At 43.5% G+C, this 20,268-nt stretch overlaps 1 protein-coding gene across 1 annotated transcript in view; it reads right to left on the reverse strand.

Annotated features, from left to right (window-relative positions):
• ARHGAP6 (Rho GTPase activating protein 6) overlaps positions 1-20,268 on the reverse strand; it is a 357,916-nt gene that overhangs the window by 291,544 nt on the left and 46,104 nt on the right. The window lies entirely within an intron of this gene.

Below are 20,268 nucleotides of genomic sequence, written 5' to 3' on the forward strand. Positions count from 1 at the left end.
AAGATCCAAGAGTTTGGATCATGTGTGGCACAAATTGGCCAACCTGTACCAAACCACACGAAGGCTACTGCTACCTGACCAGCTAACACTCAATCGGGCGACTTTCATGAATGAGTCATTCTTTGGAGATAAGAGTTCAAAAGTTTCTAGATCACTGCCTCATTCCAGTCACAAAAATCAACTCGAAGTGGATTAAAGACCTAGACATAAGAACGGAAAGCATAAAATACCTAGAAGCAAAGATGGGTCAAACACTACACGACATACACTTCAGCGACATCTTTAAAGACAGAGCACCCAACGCCACAATAGTGAAGGCAAAGATAAATAGTGGGACTACATCAAGTTAAAGAGCTTCTGTACAGCAAAAGAAACATTACTAAAAACAAACAGAAAGATCACTAATTGGGAAAACATTTTCTCACACAAAAGTAGCGATAAAGGACTGATCACAAAAATATACGGAAAACTGATGAAACTCAACAAAAATAAAGTAAACAACCCCATCAAAAAATGGGCAGAAGAGCTAAAAAGACACTTCTCCAAAGAGGAAATGCAGATGGCCAACAGGCATATGAAAAAATGTTCAACATCACTCGTAATAAGGGAGATGCAAATTAAAACCACAATGAGATACCACCTCACCCCAGTGAGAATGGCACATCTTCAAACAACTAGCAACAACAATTGTTGGCGAGGATGTGGAGAAAAAGGAACTCTCCTGCATTGCTGGTGGGAATGCAGACTAGTACAACCACTATGGAAAACTGTCTGGAGGTTCCTCAAGCTGCTAAACATGGAGCTTCCCTACGACCCAGCAATCCCACTCCTAGGTATCTATCCAAAAGACACAAAAACACTGATTGAAAAAGATACCTGTACCCCCATGTTTATTGCTGCTTTATTTACAATTGGAAAAACATGGAAGCAGCCCAAATGCCCAAAAGTAGATGACTGGATAAAAAAGATGTGGTACATATATACAATGGAATATTACTCAGCAACCAAAAAAGAGAAACACATGTCTTTTGCAGCAACTTGGATGGAGCTGGAAAAGATCATGCTTAGTGAGATAAGCCAGAAAGAGAAAGAAAAATACCGGATGGTTTCACTCATAGCAGGAGTATAATGGACCAGGCGAGAAAATAACAAAAATAATGAACAACCATATACCAGAGACATTCTGTGGGGGCGGAGTGGGGAATGGGATCAAAAACGGGGGGGGGGGAAGGGAGGGAAATGCATGGGACTAGGGTGGTGGCACAGGGGTGATCTGGTGATGGGAAACCCGCGGGGATTACAATCGAGATGGAAAAAAAAATGTGCAAAATGATGTAAAAATAAACTTTGTAATAAAAAAAAAAAGAGAGTTCAAAAGTTTCTTGAAAAGACCAACAACTGCAGACTTACAGCTTCTGGTTTTGGATGTCTCCTAAAGGTGGGACTCTGTGGGGACACAAGGAAAGGCACTCCTCCAGGAAGCGGGTCAGTTCCCAACAAGACTCCAGCTAACTATGCTATGCCAGGATTCTAGAGGTCTCCTTATTTTCAGGAATTTAATTTTAAAATTTAAATTTCCTCTCTAAGTAGTAGAAATGACTATTCTGAGTCTTTAGTGCTTCTAAAATATCCTACTTATTGCTTTCTATATTATAAGCATGTGACTGTGGTCCAACTAATGTCTGAAATTCCCAAAGATGGAGACCATTCATGTGTACACCCCGGTAAGGTGCTCAGGGTCTGGCCAGTTGTAGGTGTTTATTGAATCATCAATAAAAGAAGTTGGTTTTCATCCCTTCCCACCCCCCTCCCGCCCCCATAACAATCACATTTCCTACCATAGCACTGAAGAGCACAAAGACACTGTCATTTAAAAAAGAAAACCTATGACGTTATTGCAAACCAAACTTTGATAACAGAAAGGAAGAAAGAACAAGAGGAATGAGGAGGAGGAGGAGGTAGTGATGGTATCTGATGTTTTGTTCCTTCCAAGAAGTTAATACCTGTATTCAGTTGACAGTTTCCTCTATAAATCCTATTACCCATGTAAAAGTCCTTCTGGAAGCAGATCAAAAGTTTTGAAGCGATAATGTCAGAGGCAGTATGACAGCTATGAAGAGAATGCAGTATGACTGCTACATTGCTCACAGTGAGAGAGAGCAGCCCCAACGCTGCAACAGAAATACAGGAACTTGAGACGGCTGCAAGCTTTCTCGGCGCCGCAAGATTGTAAGCATTACCTCCATAGCCACAACAATCTCTTGAATTTTAAGTTTCTTCTTTGTTTTCACTGAAATTCAGAAAAAAAAATATATATTTTTTTTAAAAAAAGACATAAAAAAATATCCTCCAAAAGAAATGAATGAAGACCAAAGCATGAGCAACATCATTTCATGAATAATCCCTTAAAAGGAGGAGGGACTCTGCCTTTTTCCAAAGGCAAGCCTGATGCTTCATTCCCGTATTAATTATCACAGAGAAAGTATTATGTAAGCACAAGGAACTTCATCCACCCCCATGGTCGGTACCTTCAAGCTATCTTGCATTAGAAAAATGTCATAGGTGACCCAGTATAAGCTGGACATTTTGGGTCAAAATCTCTTTTCTAACCTCCAACCTGCTAATAGGAGCCACGTTTGCTTGTAAGTAAATCTTAACTCACAAGTCATACTTAAAGTTAAGAAGGCTTCCAGGCCCTCCCTGGTGGCACAGTGGGTTAAAGCACAGCACTGAGAAGCTAAAGCCACTTCCTCAAGAGTTCGATTCCCGCCTACCCGGAGGTGAACCACATGATGCGGCAGACCTCTCCTGACCTGCCCACTGCTCCCCTCAGCAATGTACTTCATCGATCTGCCTGTTCTGCTCCCCACTCTATGTCTGGTGAATCTTCTCACCACCCCTGCACCTCTGGCCTGTACCCCAGCTCTGTATGCATAAATAAATAAATCTTTAAAAAGAAAAAAAAAGGCTTCTAGGGACTTGCGTGGATGAGAAAGAACCCAGGGTGGAGCAAACTTTTTTTTTTTAAGATTTATTTATGTATGCATACAGAACTGGAACTGGGGTACAGGCCAGAGAGGATTGACCAGAGACAGAGTGGGGAGCAGAACAGGCAGACTAAGCACACTGCTGAGGGAAGCAGCAGGGAAACAGGAGAGGTGTGTCATGCCATGTGGGCCACCTCCCTGGCAGGGGATCTAACTTGTGCTGAAACAGCTGTGGCTTGCTTCCTAGTGCTGTGAGTTAACCAGTTATGCCACCAAGGAGGGCCTGGGGGCAAACTTCAGGTCACTCTGGACACAAAAGGCTCATTGAGCTGGCCCAAGGCACATTCAGATCACCAAGGTAAAGAAAGCAGCCTGGACCATCACCAGGGATTACTGGGTTGGAGCTTCCATTCCCAAGCCCTTCCTTTTGCTGCCAAAATTAAAATCCCAGCAATCTGTCTGGAGAATGATGAAGCCTGGCTGTCATGACACTTAGAGAGGCCACAGCACGACCTCAGGCACTCTTTATTATTGGTATTTGCTTGCTTCCCCCCAAAGACTGTGCTTTATCCATAACATCTGGGCTTCATCGGTGACGGCAGAGCTTGAGCACCCTCGTGCCGAGTGAGGCAATGGAAACAGAAAATGATGTCGGAGGACTGTCAACAGACATTTGGACATGACCAAATGTCATGTTCTTTTCCAAGGAACATTCAGGATGCAAATAAAAATCAAATAACACTTCTTCTTGGCAAAAGAATGGACTTAATTTGCTTTTGTTTTCCTCTTGCTTGCTTTTAACTTGAACTGGGCTGCAGAGGGTTATGAAGACTTTATCAACACTAGTTGTTCTCCTAAGATAAAGAGCTTTAGCAGACGTTGAAAAGGAGGACTGTTTCTTCCAAGAAGATGCCCCCTCCCCATGGAGAATTCTAGAGTGATGTCATGGAAACTCCCTTTACCTCCAAATTAACTGCTTTGGGGGATTCACTGGAACCTGTTGTTCTGCCTCTGGCAAGTCATCTGTTCTGGCCATTGCTACTTTTCAGCTGAAGTGACAGATCCTCACCCTCCCTTTCTTTGAAGAGGTCAGAGTTGACAAGAGCTCCTCCTGACCATCAGTGTTTCATGTTCCATCAGTTTCAAGGTCATGATCCCCCAGTGGTCCATGGTGGTACAGAAGGAGAAGGGGATGCTTTCTCCTTAGTCTGGCCTCATCATTGCCCCTGGTCCTTTATATAACGAAGCCCTTTCCTTTCTCTGCCACCTCTTCTTCCATTGCTTCAGGCTATAAAAAGCAATCTCAGGCTCCATGTACCTTTGTATGCGCTAACTATACTCTGTGTCTGCCTGGAATGCCTTCAGCTTCCTTCTCCGTCCAACTTTTACTCATCCTTCAAAACTCAGCTACAGTGTCACCTTCTTGCAATGGAAAGATGGATCTGTCCTCGGGGTAATATGGAAGGCTCCTCCTAACACAGTGGCACTTTCACACGAAAACAGTCACTGATTTATCAATCTTTACCAGTCATTAGGCTCGTGACTCTACTAACAGGAAGTCAATCTTCTGCCTTTGTATTCTCAGGTTTGGACATAGGAGGTGTTCAATAATTGTCTGCTCAACTAACAGGAGTTCACCGTATTGAAAAGACAAAGCAACCAAACAACCATGTTTGTTATTTAAAGCTAAGAAACAGTCCTTAGTTCAGTATCTGAGTCCTGCAAAACAAGACTCCATGCCTGGAATTTCAGAGCAGAGAACACCAACTTCCCAAGGTTGGGCAAAGAATAGTGCAGACTAAAAGAAGGGTTAACAAGCTTTTTCTATGAAGGGCCAGTGAGTAACATTTTTTGGCTGTGTGAGTTCTACAGTATCTCTTTCAACTACTTAGATCTGTTTTTGTAAAGTAAAAGGGAACCACAGATAAACAAAGGGGTGTGGCTGTGTTCCCATAAAACTTTACTCCCCAAAGCAGACCGCCAGCAGGTTGGATTTGGCCTTTAGGACTTGGTTTGCTGATCCCTGATGTACAATTTCAAATAATTCAAAGGTATCGAGTGTCATGTCTAATGAAAAGGGAAGTGCTGCCTTGTGCTATCTGGGACTCCTGGCAGGAGTTAGGAAGGGGAACGCTATGAAGGGAATGCAGAAGAGGACACTTAGGGACAAGCCTCATCTTCAAGCAGATAAATGGATTTAGTGACCACAAACTATGTCACAAGCAAAACAAAATAATTCCTTTGTGACATCTGGCTCAACATTTCAAAACAGAATAGCATGCACTACCCTAGGTAGTGCTGTTTCTTTTTCTTGCCACTGCACCACCAACATCCACCTTTCCCCCCCATCCCACCCCCGGCTCCCACCACTGAAATACAATGTCACTCAAGGTTTGCTGGCTATTTTGAGAATAGGCAAATCTAATTGCTCAACACTTTTGCAAACTCACGCCACCCAGAAAAAGTTAGTGCCTTTATGTTAATTTGATTCACTTTCTATTTTTGGAACTTTATTACTTTGAACACAAGCCAGCTGTCATATATCCAATTTAACTGCCCAATTGTGAAATTTCTATGCTATGAGTTTTGGATTGACTGGTTTCTGTTTTGGGGAGAAAGCCCATAGCAAGGAAAGTTATTTCAAAAATTGTAATAACCATTAAGCTCATGGGATAAATGTAGACTTAAAGCCACAGGTTGACACCATCTTTTAAGAAAAACATTGAATTGAAAGAAGAGTAGAAAATATTCATTCATGAGAAAATTCTCAAGAAAGAAAAAAGACATTAAATGAAACTATTATTTGAAATAAGTAATTTCAGTATTAAAATTCCTTGAAGAAATTACTGTTAATAAGAATAGAGACAGTAAATATATAAGTAGCATGGGTCACAGAGTAGGAAATATAGGAATAAGTCATGAAGAAAACAAAGTGTCATTGCTCTTGGCTAATTTTCAATTTTGCAAAATGCCACAAGATATACATAATCAGAAGCACATTAATTGAGAATATTAGCATTCCTCTTTCTTTCTTTTTTTAAAGATTTATTTATTTGTGCATACAGAACTCTCAGGGGCGGTGAGAGGCCTCACCAGAGACAGAGTGGGGAGCAGAACAGGCAGATCGACAAAGTACACTGCTGAGGGGAGCAGCGGGCGGGTCAGGAGAGGTCTGCCACGCCATGGGGTCACCTCCGGGGCAGGCGGGAATCGAACTCATGCGGAAGTGGCTTTAGCTTCTCAGTGCTGTGCTTTAACCCGCTGCACCACCGGGGAGGGCCCAGCATTTCTCTTTCTTACACACATGTACATCCACTGATTAATCAGAATGTTTCTCCCATGAGCCAGAACAACACTGCCTTTATACAAAGATTGGAAACATACTGGAATTGCAATATTAGATAAATCTCTGCAAAGTGCTTCCTAATTAGATATTAAAAAATCGTCAGAAAAATATTGATTTTAATTCTGATACAAATTTCCTAGAAGAAATGTATTAGCAAGAGTAGTTATCATGGTATTAAGAAAATTAGATGCTAATATTCTAGTTAGAATAAGTCAAGAGCACCTAGCTGCTTAGGTTTTTATTTGACTTATCCAAAAGAACAGTTTACTTTATGGTGTTCTAGCTTTATAATGTGTTCTTGAGGGAAAAACACAAATCATGTCTTGAAATTTACTATTAATGAATCTAAGTAGAGTAAAACTCCATCACAAAATCTAATAAGATAATACAGACTATTTTGCATTGTGTTGAAATAAAAACTGACTATACGTGCTGTGAGGACTAAGTCGTGAGGACTAAGTCAGACTTCAGACTTGTAATAAGCGGTGATGTTTCTGAACAGCACTGGGTGGATTTCACAGATGTTTCAGCCTTCCTGCTGTGTATCCAGGCCAAAAGCACAGGATATGGAAGCCAAGGTTGTGAATAGGGTGGCAAGAAGGATGTGCCACTAAAATCAGCACCACAGCAGTGGTCCTTAGGCTTGTGGCCAGGCTCCATGCATGCACAACGACGTAGGTGGCGCGGCTGTCCAGCGCCAACCCTGCTCATTCCCCTCGCCTCCTAGAAACTTTTCCAAAGGTCTGCTTCTGTAGGCACACACTTAGCCAAGACACCAAACTTGGCATACAGGAGTGGACACTCAGCCTGGGTAACGTGCACAGCCGATTTTACCAGAATGTAAAGAAATCTCAGAATACAACTGTCATGTATTGTGCATGGTGACCAGGGGGGTATAGAATTGTTCACCTTTCCTGAACATCTTCTTGAAGCACAGGACCCAATCTCTCCCTATTTCACATCAACAACTACTACAGAATCTCAATATTGAGGGTCATGGCATCCCCAACTGCTATTTCTCCCTTACATCTATTGCACTGTTCCAGCTCTGAAAAGACTTTCTTAGCACTTTTAATGTTGGAGAAATACTATCCTCTTTGAGCATTCCAGGCTCAAAAGTCAATTTTGGAAAACTTCTAGAGACAGGCTATGGCCAGAACCCCCAGTAGGCAGTTTTCTTTCCCCCATGTTGTGTCAGTGTATCCGAGAGGCTAGAAACCTAGGAGCTACATTTTCTAGGACCCCTGCCACCCCAGTTCAGAATGAGGTGACACCAATCAGACACACTCTCCAGTCAGCACAGACCAAAGCCCAGTGTGGTGGTGGCAGGCAGCGGTGTGGGTTTTGGGCACATGGCCACTGAGAGGTGTTGCCAGGTGCTCAGCAGGTAGCTGAGATAACCAGTGGCACTTTCTGAATGTTCTGTCCTCCTAATTTCTACAGTGCTTTTCAATCTTCAGTGAGCCTCTAACACTGGTATTAACTTCTTAAAGTGACTAAGCGTTTTGGTTTCCCCACTGAATTCTGATTAGCGCAGAGTGGCTTAGATATAATGGAGTTCACTGCTGGCAGAAGAGTAGGCCCAAAGGAGATAACTGGGTTCTATAGGAACAATTAGGCCAAGAGAGGACAATAGGAAATGGGTCACGAAACTGGACGGAGCCCATCTTCAGGGCTGCCAACGTCATGGGGACCCTGACTCGGGGCATGGTGAGCGCTAGGATTGGGCTAGACTTCAAAAGCCAATGCTGCTATTTGAAAGGTACTGAACCTCCTTTTTACCCCAGATACACATTTACTGAAAGCAAGGTAAAGACTGGGTGTGAACCCACACAGGAATGGCTATGGGCCTCAGCTGGTGAGGCGGGAAAGATAGAGTACAGCTTCACTGGTGCTGAGAAGTCACGAGACTGGTGAAGCAGTGAAGGAGATTTCCTGGAAGATGAGAAAAGCACCTAACAGGTGCTAATTTTATCAGAATGATAATGCAAAGAGAATGCTTGCTTCTTTCCTCTGCAGAGCATATGGCCAATTGAAAAGATGAAAGAAGACAAGCTCCAGGCCATGCTGAGGTCTGTGTCATTTCATCCCAAGCCCCCCACCTCTTCAGCTTTGCTAATAAACATCACGCTCCGGGGGAGATTCCATTCTCTATCTTGTTTGTCTTTGCAGAATCACTGGTCATAGTCATGAAAGTTTTATGATAACTCATGACTAGATAAAAGTGGTGAACAGAGACTCACTCGGGCTCTCTGGAACTTGGTTTCCTCTTTCATTAAACTGTGATGATATTTCTATCATTCAGGGGCTTGTGGGGATCAAAATAAACATTATTTGTATTTGTATGTGAGCTTTTGAGAGTAAAGTACGGCCAGTAAAAATTCTCGCAGTTACATCCATACAAAACTAGCCATGAAATACCTCCATGAGCATTCAGCAAAGCCATGCACTAAACAAAGGGAGTTAAGGCCTGTACAGCAGAGGAGGATTGCAAAGCATAACAAAAGCCAAAATTGAAAACAAAACTGTTTTGTTTCTTTAAAAATAATATCACCAGCCAAAACTGTTTGACTTTCAAAGTCATGGCTTAGAGCATGCTCAAACAATTTCTAAAATGTGGAAACATTTGTGGAACTTGTGGGAAAACACAATTTCCAAGAGCTTTACTGAGAACCAACCCCTGAGAACTAACAAGGCCCACATCCTCACAGACACACACATGGGTGCACACCCGTCCCCAGCGCAATGTGGCCCACCCAGAATGGAGGCCTCAGAGCACTTGGTGACAACACTGATCAACAGCGTTTCAGGGACAAATCTTGGTGAATTAGCTCAAGATTTTTCTAAACACAGTGCCTTGCCATGTTTGGAACACAGAGTTTTGGTTCTGAGACAGGATTTGAGTGTAAATAGATGATTTGGGAGTTGAGTCAGGAAAGGGACATGGCTAGAGGTGTGTTAGCAAGCAAGTCCCTTCTGCAGGCACTGGCCCGTGATCCCCCTAGGGAATGCTGGGAGGTGGTGCCGAGCACACTCGGACTTGTCCCCACGGTGTGACTGGAAAACTGGAGCAATTCTCTCCCAGCTCCCCATCCACCAGTGGTGGAGGCCTGTGCACACGTGAACTACCTAGCAAGTCCTGGCAAGCCTGTGGGAGCAGAATTTCAGGTGTTCGCAATAAGCAGCCTTCCAAGTAAAGAGTGAAAGCAGGGCTCTCCCTGGTGGCACAGCGGGTTAAAGCATAGCACTGTGAAACTCTCCGAAGCCACTGCAGCACGAATTCAATCCCCGACCAGGGAGGTGACCCACATGGCGCAGCAGACCTCTCCTGACTCGCCCGCTGCCCCCCTCCACAGTGTATTTCAGTCAATCTGCTTGTTCTGCTCCCCACTCTGTCTCTGGTGAATCCTCTCACCAGCCCCCACCTCTGGCCTGTATCCCCAGTTTTGTATGCCAATAAATAGTTTTTTTAAAAAAGAGTGAAAGCCAAGGGGCCACAAAGAATCACCCAACCCTGAATGCCAATTGAGGCAGGGCTAGGATCACTGTTAAAATGATGAACTCCTTAGAAAGTCAACATGGAAGGTGGAAATATTCTCATATTCCGAGAATACACATATTCTCGGGAAAGGATATCACAACTGGTGTTGGAAAGAAGGTAGGCAAGCTAGAAGGATTTTAAGAGTTTTGTTCATTAGCAATTTTGCTCCTCTCCTGACACTTCACTGTAAGGTGGTCAAAACCAAATTCCTGACTCTAGCACCAACTGTGACAGTATTATGCCATTGAGCAATGCTCTTGCTGACTTCTACAGAATCTGGGCTGGCTGGGTGTCTGCTCCGTGGTGGCCTCGCCCAACCACAGCTCCCATCCTGACTGAGGTCTGGGGAACCCTACATTTTCTTTAGTGCCTGTGGCTTACAGTCTTAGAGGCTTCTCCCGACATCCACATCCCGCATTCAAATTTCTGCGGAAACCATTCAGGGGTCTCAAGCTTCCTCCTCAAGAAGCTCAACCGGCACTTTGCTGTCACAAAGGCTTCGTTCCACAGCACTTATTTTTCTCACAATTGAAAAGCTGGCTTAACAGAAGCCTAGGAATGCCGTGAAAATGCAGAAAGAGAAAATCCTTCTGCATAGCAAAAAGACTAAAAATAAATTTCTTGTTTACAGCAAGCTCAAGTCTGGAGTAAAAGTAAAATGAAACATATGTTAGAGGCCTTGCAATAATGGGTCTGGATCAAGAGGGGATGGGAACGGCGAGTGGAGAGGAGAGTGACAAAGCTGACTCTAAGTCCTCATGACATTACATGTATATCCATTGTAATTATTGGCAGAATCAGAACCAGGTGATTTTCCAAACTACAGAAACGGGAGAGAACAGATGTCCTCCTTTCTTATCTCTGAGTCTCCAAGAGATTAAAAAAAATACTATTTACTAATCCACAACTGGGACTTCAGAAGTAAATGCAAGTTAAAAGTGAGACCACGGGCATGAGTTTACTGCTCATAAACATGGTTCATGTTACATGTTCTTGATATGCAATTATAAATATGTGTCCACATGTTTAATACACAGTTGCTGTCTGGGTGGGTGGATGCTGATGACAGCACGACAATGAGGCGGTCGAGAGTTTCCAGTCCACCAGGAGCCCCAACAGATGCAGGTATGCGGCCTGGTTTCAGTCTCGGTGCCACCGTAAGATCCTATGCTTTGCCCTGTTATGCAGTGCTGCGGAACCTGAAGCTCGGGGCCTGGGAGTGAGTACGCGGTAGCTCTTGAAATTTATCCTGATCTGTCTCTGGAGCCTCCACTCATAGCAGCTCTCCAGTGGTGGAATTTCAAGCCCATTAAACCCCTTTAACTGCTTAGGTGCCTAATCATCCACCCAGGGATCCCAATCACCATGTGTAACGAGATCTCCGAGGGAAACAACCCTTCTCGTTTACAGCACACCTTGACTCTGACCACCACCCACATCCGTTTTGTACGTTAAACCTGTAGAGCCACACTCTAAGGTGGGCAGAAGAAGCAGAGGTGGCTAACTGATGACTAAGGATGTGGGCTGACGTAGGGGTTCCTGTTCCTCCCACCCATTCTGGCCCTGGCATAGGGTGGTGTGTGCAAGTTCAGGCCAGTGGCCTGCAGGCAGCAGCGATGCATGTCAACTTCGGTGCAAGCTCCTGGACCCGCCCTGCTCTAATGCCCTCCTGAGGGCACACATATGGGGGAAGGCCCACACCCTTGGCGGCTGCCTGCTTTCTGCCCTTGCAACCCCAATAAACTTCCACTGTGCTCGGTGTTTTGAGTGTTCTCAGTGTTTGTCCCAGAATTTAGCTTCAGCAAGAGCCTAGATCTTTAAGGTGCTGCTGGGACCGAGACCCGGTATGTGTCTAACTGGAAACAGGGATAAGAAGAGCATATGAAGGGAAGGTTAGGCGGCCCGGGCTGCAGCCCCAAAATACTTGCTAGAACTTACGCCTATGATGACCAGAAGCAGGCCACACTCACCTGCGGACCCAAAAGCTTTCAAATTGAAGGGTCTGCGCATGTCCACTACTCTTACGGTGCCGAGAGCAAGCCTGCAAGGACAAAGGGCTCCTTGCGACAGAAATCCACTCTGGAGACAGAACTCAACGAAACTGAATTCCAGAATTTAAAGGCTAGAGAAGGTTACTCATCTAGAAAGTAGAGACAACATAGAAATGATTTAAAAAAAAAAAAAACCTGAAAAGTCAGGTCTGGTTGGGAGCTTCCGCCTGCATCCTCCAACGGCGCCTGGGCTGCGAGGGGTCGTCCGGCAGCGCAGCTTCTGCCTGACCACGTGACTTCCAGAAGCCATGAGTGCAGAATTCGAATTCAGAGCTTGTGGACATAATTTCAACTTTCGTCCAGGATATTTCACAGTCAATTTGCTGCAGTAAACTATAATTCTGAAAATGTGTTGATGGCTCAGGAGCTAAACAACTGTGAATTTCCTTGGGAACAAAATAAACTTTCCAAGCTTTTTACGGGAACTAGAAGGTGAGATCAGCATTTTAGTTTCCTAAAATGGAGCCTGCATTGTTTTCACTTAGCTCTCCTTTTCTACCACTGACAAAGAGACTGGCCTCTTTGAAGGCAATACTGCATTTTAAGTGGTTGAAAGATTTCGGAATCAGAATAGTTCACAACAGGTGAGAGTTACATGAGATTCAAATGCCAGTGTCAGCACAGTCTGACAGACACACAGCCATACTCATTCACATTTACATTGCTATTGGGGTGTTCACACCACAATTGAAAGTTGAGTCACTGGGACAGAAACCCCACGTGTGCAGAGTTGAAAACACTGACTATGTCAACCTTTCCAGAAAAGATGTGTATCGGACTGACACAGTCAACAGGGGACTCAGCATCCCTATCTAGCCCCGCACCCGAATTTCTCACGTGGCCGCCAGCCTGTGGCTATCTGAAGGCCTTCAGCACAGTCCTCGCCCAAGGGCTCACTTGTGTCCTTCAGCCTGCTGTGCTCTCGAGCAGGGAGGAGCATACACACTGAATTTCAAAGGGAAAAAGGCAAGACAGGGTGGGAAGGACAGGGGGAGAGAGCACTGTGTAGAGCACAGTATTCTACACTCTTTTGTAGCATAGTAAACAGCAGAGGTTCCATCCGAGCAAGGTGTAAAGGCAGCACTGCTGTGCTCAGGACAAATGGGGCCCCAGAACCCCAGCAGCCAGGCAGCGCCCTCCCATTCCTCACCACCTGATTCCTAAGGCCAGCCGCAGCTGGCAACATGGAGATGCCAGCATCTAAGCAACAGGGCATGGTTTCATTGGTGGAGAGTTATCACTTCAGTTCTGACTGCACACTGGAGTGTCTTCTGCTTTGATGATCAAAATTCAAGGGAACCCTTACAGAAACATTTGGACAATCCTGGTTGCACTTGAAGAAAGTAAACAATTTCCAGCACAGATCATGGAGTATCTCAACTTGCCTTTTAAACTAAAAATAAAGTTGCCAAATCCTTCCTAGCACATAGCATTATCTGCACAATAATACTATAGTGTTACTGCAGTATAACATTATACATGAAAACTTAATGACTTAAGCTAAATTTTAAAATTATAAGCACATTACTTCAGTGCGAATATTTCCCAAGTTCCTCAATGGGTTTGCAATAAATATTAATATTTAGGGGGTCTCAGAAGTAAGAACTCGATTAAGGAACTCAGTAAATGAACCAATGTCCCATAGTCCCTCTCATCTTTTAACATATGGCAAATTGTTATATGGTACATAAGGAATCAGAGATCTTGGCCCTTGCAACTTCCCCAAACCTACAATCCAGAAAATTCCCAGAGCTTTCAACTGCCTAAAAGGTATCTCTGAATTATTGTGATTCTTCACAGCTCGCAGGCTTAGCTATATTTTCAGAAAGAAATCTCAAATTCCAAAGAAGATGACTTCATTGAGACAAATATTTTACTGTAAAAGGTACAAGACTCAGCACTTGTGAAAGTCTCATTCAAAACTGCGTCAGGAGACAACCTCTCCCGCAATGAGGGGCAGAGGAGATGCTGACAGGTCCATTACGAGTTCTAGCCATGTATGCACATCCCCAGAGAAATTGTTTCTGGCCTCATATTTTCCATTTTAATGTCTCAACAGCCGAACAGGAAGCGCCTCCACATGATAACACCCGCTGTGGCCACCGGCCTTCACCACCCCTATGACTCATTAAACGCCAGGAACATCCCCCTGGCAGGGAAGCAACATGTCCTGTAGAGCAGGTGAGGAATGTACAAAGGAGACAGCTACCAAAAAGCAACTAATTTGAACAAACCCCTAGTATTCACAATTAATCTCATTAAATTCAACTTTTCGTTTCCACCTTCTTTTTCGAGCGAGTCTTTCCTATGGCTCTTTCACACTGTGAAGGACATTAAGTGCCTAGAAAGAATATAACCTTGATGTATGCTCGAGGGCGGTCTGCGGACAGCCCTACTGGGCAGCTGCTGGGACATGCAGATCCTCAAGCCCCACACGGGACCTAATGAAGGAGGATCTGTATTTCAGCCAGCGGCCAGAGAGCCATGCCAGGAGGGCGAGCAGCCTCATCTACCAGGAGCGCCACAGAAATGAGCAGTGTTGCAATCCAACAACTGGAAAGACAACGAAAACACGGCATCTGAACAGACCTTTTCCCAAGAAGGTACACAATGGCCAGTAAGCACATGAAAAGATAGATGCTCAACATCATTAGTTATCAGGGAAATGCCAGTCGAAACCACAATAAGAAAACCCTTCACACCCATTAGGATGCCTATAGTCAAAAAGGTAAGAAGTATTGGTGAAGATGCCAAGAAATTGCAACCATCACACAGAGCAGATGGGGATGTGATCATCTGAGAACATTAAACTACATAAAAGAGGCCAGCCACAAGAGGCCACACTTTCTACAGTCAATTTATATAAAATGTCCAGAACTGGCGAGACTACAGACAGATAGTAGATGAGTGGTCACTTGAGGCTCGGTGGGTGGGCGCGTGTATAGCTTCTTTTTGAAGGGATCAAAATGTTCAAAACTGTGGTGATGCTTTCACATACCTGTGAATACCACAGGCATACTGAAAACCACTAAATTGTTCCCCCCAAAATCACTGAAGTACCCCCACCCCAGCCCCTGCCACCACACTTCTACAGATGATGTGCTGCCTGGAGGGAGCTATGCCCTGTAGACGAAAACAAAGAAAACTGAGCCAAACGACATATCTCTGACAGAGGATTTCTGGTGTGCAGGGCCCTCTGTTAATCCTGCACAGATTGTGCCCTGCAGTTGTCCCCACAGCCCCGAGTTAATTATTGTGATCTCGTCATATTATAGGTGAGGAGACAGAGGGACTGGACGCAAACCCAAGGGCAACGGGCTGGTAATTGGTGCTAAAGCTCAGATTTGAACCCAGGGAGTCTGGGAGCAAAGTCTACATCCAATCCCTCTCTTTTTGGAGTCCCCCTGTAAGATTCATTGGCTAACTATTAATGGCCATAGTTAACACACAGGTGGGGAGCAGTAGGAGGTGGGGGTTACCCCTTGCCACTCATAATTCATATATATTGTCCAAGTCCCGTTGTATGTTGACTGTAGTTGGCCGATGTTTAATGAATTCTCATTTTGTATCAATACACAGATTGTCTTAATCTGATAATCAGCTTCAATCTCGTCTTTCTGAATTTTCAAAAACGTAAAATATTTTGGACAAATAAGCCAGACTTTTTTTTATTATTATTATTGGATAAACGTTCAGTCAAACAAAACTGTCTGTTTTCAGAAAAGCCTTGGATGAGTAAAGGGCTAGTCAAATTCCACTCAGGATGTTCCCATGAGTCATATATGCGGAAGAAACATGTGTGCAATCTTAAGTCACTGGTATCTGTAACAAAACCGCCAACTTAGCAATTCTGACTTGATTATTTAAAATCACAGCTAACATACATTATACTGTCTATGTCTGAGTCCTATTCTTTTTTTAATTTTATAAGGGCAGGTTTATTAGGAAAAGGGGAAGATGAAGACAGACACCTGCACAGACAAGTGTGGGCAGGACAGCTGCATTTTCATAAGTGCTATTTTTAAGTATTTTATATTTACCCATTTACTAATCATTACAGCCCATAGGCACTTTAGTCCCATTTTTACAATGATGAAACCGAGGAATTAAGGTTGCACATCCAGTTAGTGGCAGAACTAGGGTGTGAAAGCAGCTCATACTCTGAACTCCTCACATCACAAACACCTTGACAATTGACAAAAGAAACAGCTACAGCTTCTGCAACTGGAGATTACTGGGTAAAGATTAAAGCAACACACTGAAACTGAATAAATTTCATGGTGGTAATAATTTCCACAAGCTCAGAGAAGAGCTTGGTCTGTGCTGATGCTTATGACAAACTTAGGTGACCTTGAACAGGTTGCTTATACACAAAAAGGACTACCCCATGTTAGACACCAGATGATTTATGAAGAAAAAATATGGTCTGCACAGCCAACAAGTTAATCTTCTTTTACAATAGAATCCCATTGCCCATGTCTGCATACAATGGGATAATTCGGAAAACAAGTGAACAATACAGCCAACTAGTTTATTTGCCTATTTGTATTCCTTGCTATAATTTCAAACAACCTCACGATCCATTAGATATTTCAGTATACTCAGCCAGTAAATATTTTTTAATGGAGAATGATTACAAAGTTAAGTAAATAAAAACTCCATAATAATAAATCATGGTCAAGTAGGCTTTAATCCCAGGAATTCAAGGAGGTTCAATATTAGGACAGCTATTAATGGAATTCTCTATGTATTTATATTAAGGGGAGGGGGGAAAACACATTGTCATCTCAACAGATGCTAAGATATACTTTACAAAATTTCAAAGGCTTTCCATATTAAAAGAAAAAATAGACCATTAATAAATCAAGACAGAAGGAACTGCTTTATCTTGGTCAAGAGGATCTACCAGAAATTCATAAAAATCATCCTGGTTTAGCATAGAAAGTTAGGCATGCTCCCGTGGAATCAGGAGCAAGGCATAAAAACCCACATTTGGTATCACAGCTGAAATTTCATCAGCACATAAGACAAGAAGACAAAAAGGAGCCTAGCATGTGGAGAAAGGTCACAGTCAACTGTCAGGGGCGGATAAATGACTTCCTGTCTACAAACCCAACACTGTTCATTTCAAGTTTATTATAACACATCGAAGGCAATACAGTCACTGGATATGAGGCCTACATTGCATTTCTGTATGCCATTAATAACCAAACTGAAAATATAATGGAACAATTGATTCATCTGGATCAGTAAAAATGCCAAGAAACAAACAAAAATAAATGTCTAAAATACTGAGAAAAATTAACAAGGAAGGTGTTATATTTATGTGAGAATTTTGCAAAAATGAAAATCTGTTAACTTTGGGGAATACTTCGGTGAATAATTATCATTAAGTAGGAGTGTGTCCGCCACCCAAAAGAGAAAAGCCCACAAAGGAGAGCAGCTAAATTCCTCACTCCAGAGGCCCAGATCTAATTTGGCAAGTAGTTGCCATGTTGCCAGTGGCCAATGGCAGAGCCTTATGTAGATCATACCCTGGGGCCTCAGCCTCAGCCTCTCCAGTGTTCATCAGTCCCTTCAAGAATGGAAGACCCTAAGGTGATTTCCAGTCGGCTTTCCCTGGTGCCTACACCCTGCCCTGAGCGGCAGGATCTGTCTGGAGCATTCTCATCACCTTTACTGTTCAGGGAATATAAACAACCTCATTTATGGAACAAGAGTCTGCCTGGGTTTCTTAGAGGTTCAGGTCATTCTGCCACCACAACTGCTTTGTGCGCTGAACCTTTACCTGAGATCCTGTCATGGCGACGAGTGTAGCTGCAGTGGAAGAGAATGAAAACACACAAACTGTGAGGTCGTTTGTCTGGGAATTCACATGAAGAAGAGTGCAAGTCAAAGAGAAAAGGCTGCTAGATAAGAATTGGGAGAAATTCTAGGCATTGAGGTAGCATAAATGGACACCCTAAGCTGATGTTGATGAAAGGGTTTCAAGAGCTACACCCATAGATAAAGAATAGTGAGACTAGCATAGAAAGATGGAAGACAGGAATGCAACTGTAAGCATAAATAATTGCATGGTTCAGAGTCAACAGTTCTCAAAAATTTATAATGGGAAAGGAATCTGGGATGTTTGCTTTCTGCAAGAAAAAGACTGAGCTGTGACTACCTCAAATGGTTGGTTCAGGGGAGAGAGCCCACGTGGGCTGCTGAGCATTAGAGCGTTAGAAAAGTGAGACCTTTGGCAGAAATGGATTTTGAAAAGGCTATCACCCCCTAATATGCTGCAAGATGAACACTGGAGAAATCTATGGGGCCCAGAATGCCTCACCCCCCACCAAGGAAACCAGGGGAGCTGAGCTAGCTCAAAGCATAGAATGAACCATGGAGTGGTGACAGCCACGGCGTGCACTCTACATATTTAATCCATGTGAAGAGTCCAGAAGAGGCAAAGTGACAAGACAGAAAGTAGATTTGTGGTTTCCTAGGGTTGGAGCGACAGCTCAAGGACACAGAGCTTCCTTGGAGGGTAAGGAGAATGTTCCAGTATTACATGGTGACACCTATACAACTATGCAGACACAAAGTAAGTCCTCACTTTAGACTTCAGGTCACCAATAGGTCCTCGAAAACTGAATGAAAAGATGTTTAAGGAAGCCAAGCCAACTTGAGCCCAGGCTAACTAATAGAAATAAGAGTTTTCAGTTCTTAAAGCACATTTCTGGTCACAAAAACATCACCAAATTCTAAATAAAGACCCAAAACACGTCCATATGAAGCAATCATTTGCACTCATTCCTTCATTTTCCAACCTGCTTGTTCCTGCTCGAGAGTCTGGTGTGGCCAGAGCCTACATGTCAGCTCAGAGGCAAGGTGGACAAAAGCTTCCACCTCTGAGCACTCACCCAAGGCCACACCCAATGAGCTGGGATAACTGGTCATGCTAATGAACCTGACTACACACCTTGGGGATGTGGGCAGAGATCACGGCTCCCAGAGAGCTGAGGCACGCATTGGGAGAATGCGCAGCCTCCACACAGACAGTGGCCCCCGCTGGGAATCCATTGTTTTCTCTCATAAGCATTATAACAACATAGTACTATTCAAGGACCTACTGTGTAGTAAAAATGCCTCATTTATCATGCTTTTAAAACGATATTTCGGTTGCAGAATGTGTCTTAATAAAGCTGTTGTTCCAAACAACCCTGTGCTCTGTGGTCCGTCTGTCTGTGATGCCACTGCTGAGCGCAGCAGGCCGGCTGGGAGATACACTCATCTGTGGAAGTGCACTCAATACTGGTTTGTCCTACCTATCTTTTAAATAATGAGGAATTTTTACAACCATTTCTGCAGCTTCTCATGCAGGGCAATCAGACAGAGGCCTCACAGAAAGAGACAGGCTGTGTTTCTAGGAGTTTCTGAGTAGACCAAATTATAAAAAATGGGAAAATAGACTCCCTCAGAAAGTGCCTTTGAGAGGTATTTCAGCGAGCTTCTCTTGTTTTCTATAAAAACAGCAAGCTTTTCTGAGTGAAGGAAAGAAGGTGTTTAGTTACTATCTGCTGAACTGCTGAGTCTGAACAAAATTATCTACTGAGGAAGCCGATAGGCTGGTTTGGAGGGGCCAGATTGATATATGAGAGTGACACAGTCCAGGCGAGCCCACTCATGTGGGGATGTTTCATTAAGAGCCTTGCAGAAGAAACTGACCTCATTGCAAAAACGTTCGCCCACACTTCCCAAGCCCCCTTGCTCTGCGTGGATGTTAGCTTATCGCTGGCGGGTGAGAGCCCAGCACGCGAACGCGAGCAGCACACATACAGTGCTCCCAACAAAATCTTAAAAAGTAACCAGTTGCTGTTGAGAAGGAAAAGAAGACAAGACTAATTAATTAACATGCCTTTAAGAATCAGCCTTGTATTTAAAGAAACAGAAGAGCTGAGAGTGAATGAGAAGGCAGGGTAAGAACAGAGTAAGATGAATTTTTTTTTTTTTTGGCTTTTTGTTTTCAGGTTTCTATGGCCCTGAATGGGATTTGGTATTTTTAACATATACTTTACTGAAAAAAGGAGGTTTTAAAATCCCATTCAAATTTGAGAAAGATTTAGATCATAATGCTACAAACATAGTCTCCCAGAGGTAATGGCTATAATTCTTTGTATTTTCCCTCTCATCTCACTTATATTCTCTTGGACCAGTCTTGATTTCCAAAATTCTGTTCAGTCACATCCATAAATATATATATGTAGTTTTCAAACGATGCCCTTATTTGGGGCTTAGAAAATAAGATCATGTATTTCCAGCAAACACAATGCCTGGCACAGTAAAGACTAAAGAAAATATGTT

Source organism: Condylura cristata, unplaced genomic scaffold, assembly GCF_000260355.1.
Source record: "Condylura cristata isolate star-nosed mole 26May11 unplaced genomic scaffold, ConCri1.0 scaffold00027, whole genome shotgun sequence".
Taxonomy (NCBI): Eukaryota; Metazoa; Chordata; class Mammalia; order Eulipotyphla; family Talpidae; genus Condylura; species Condylura cristata.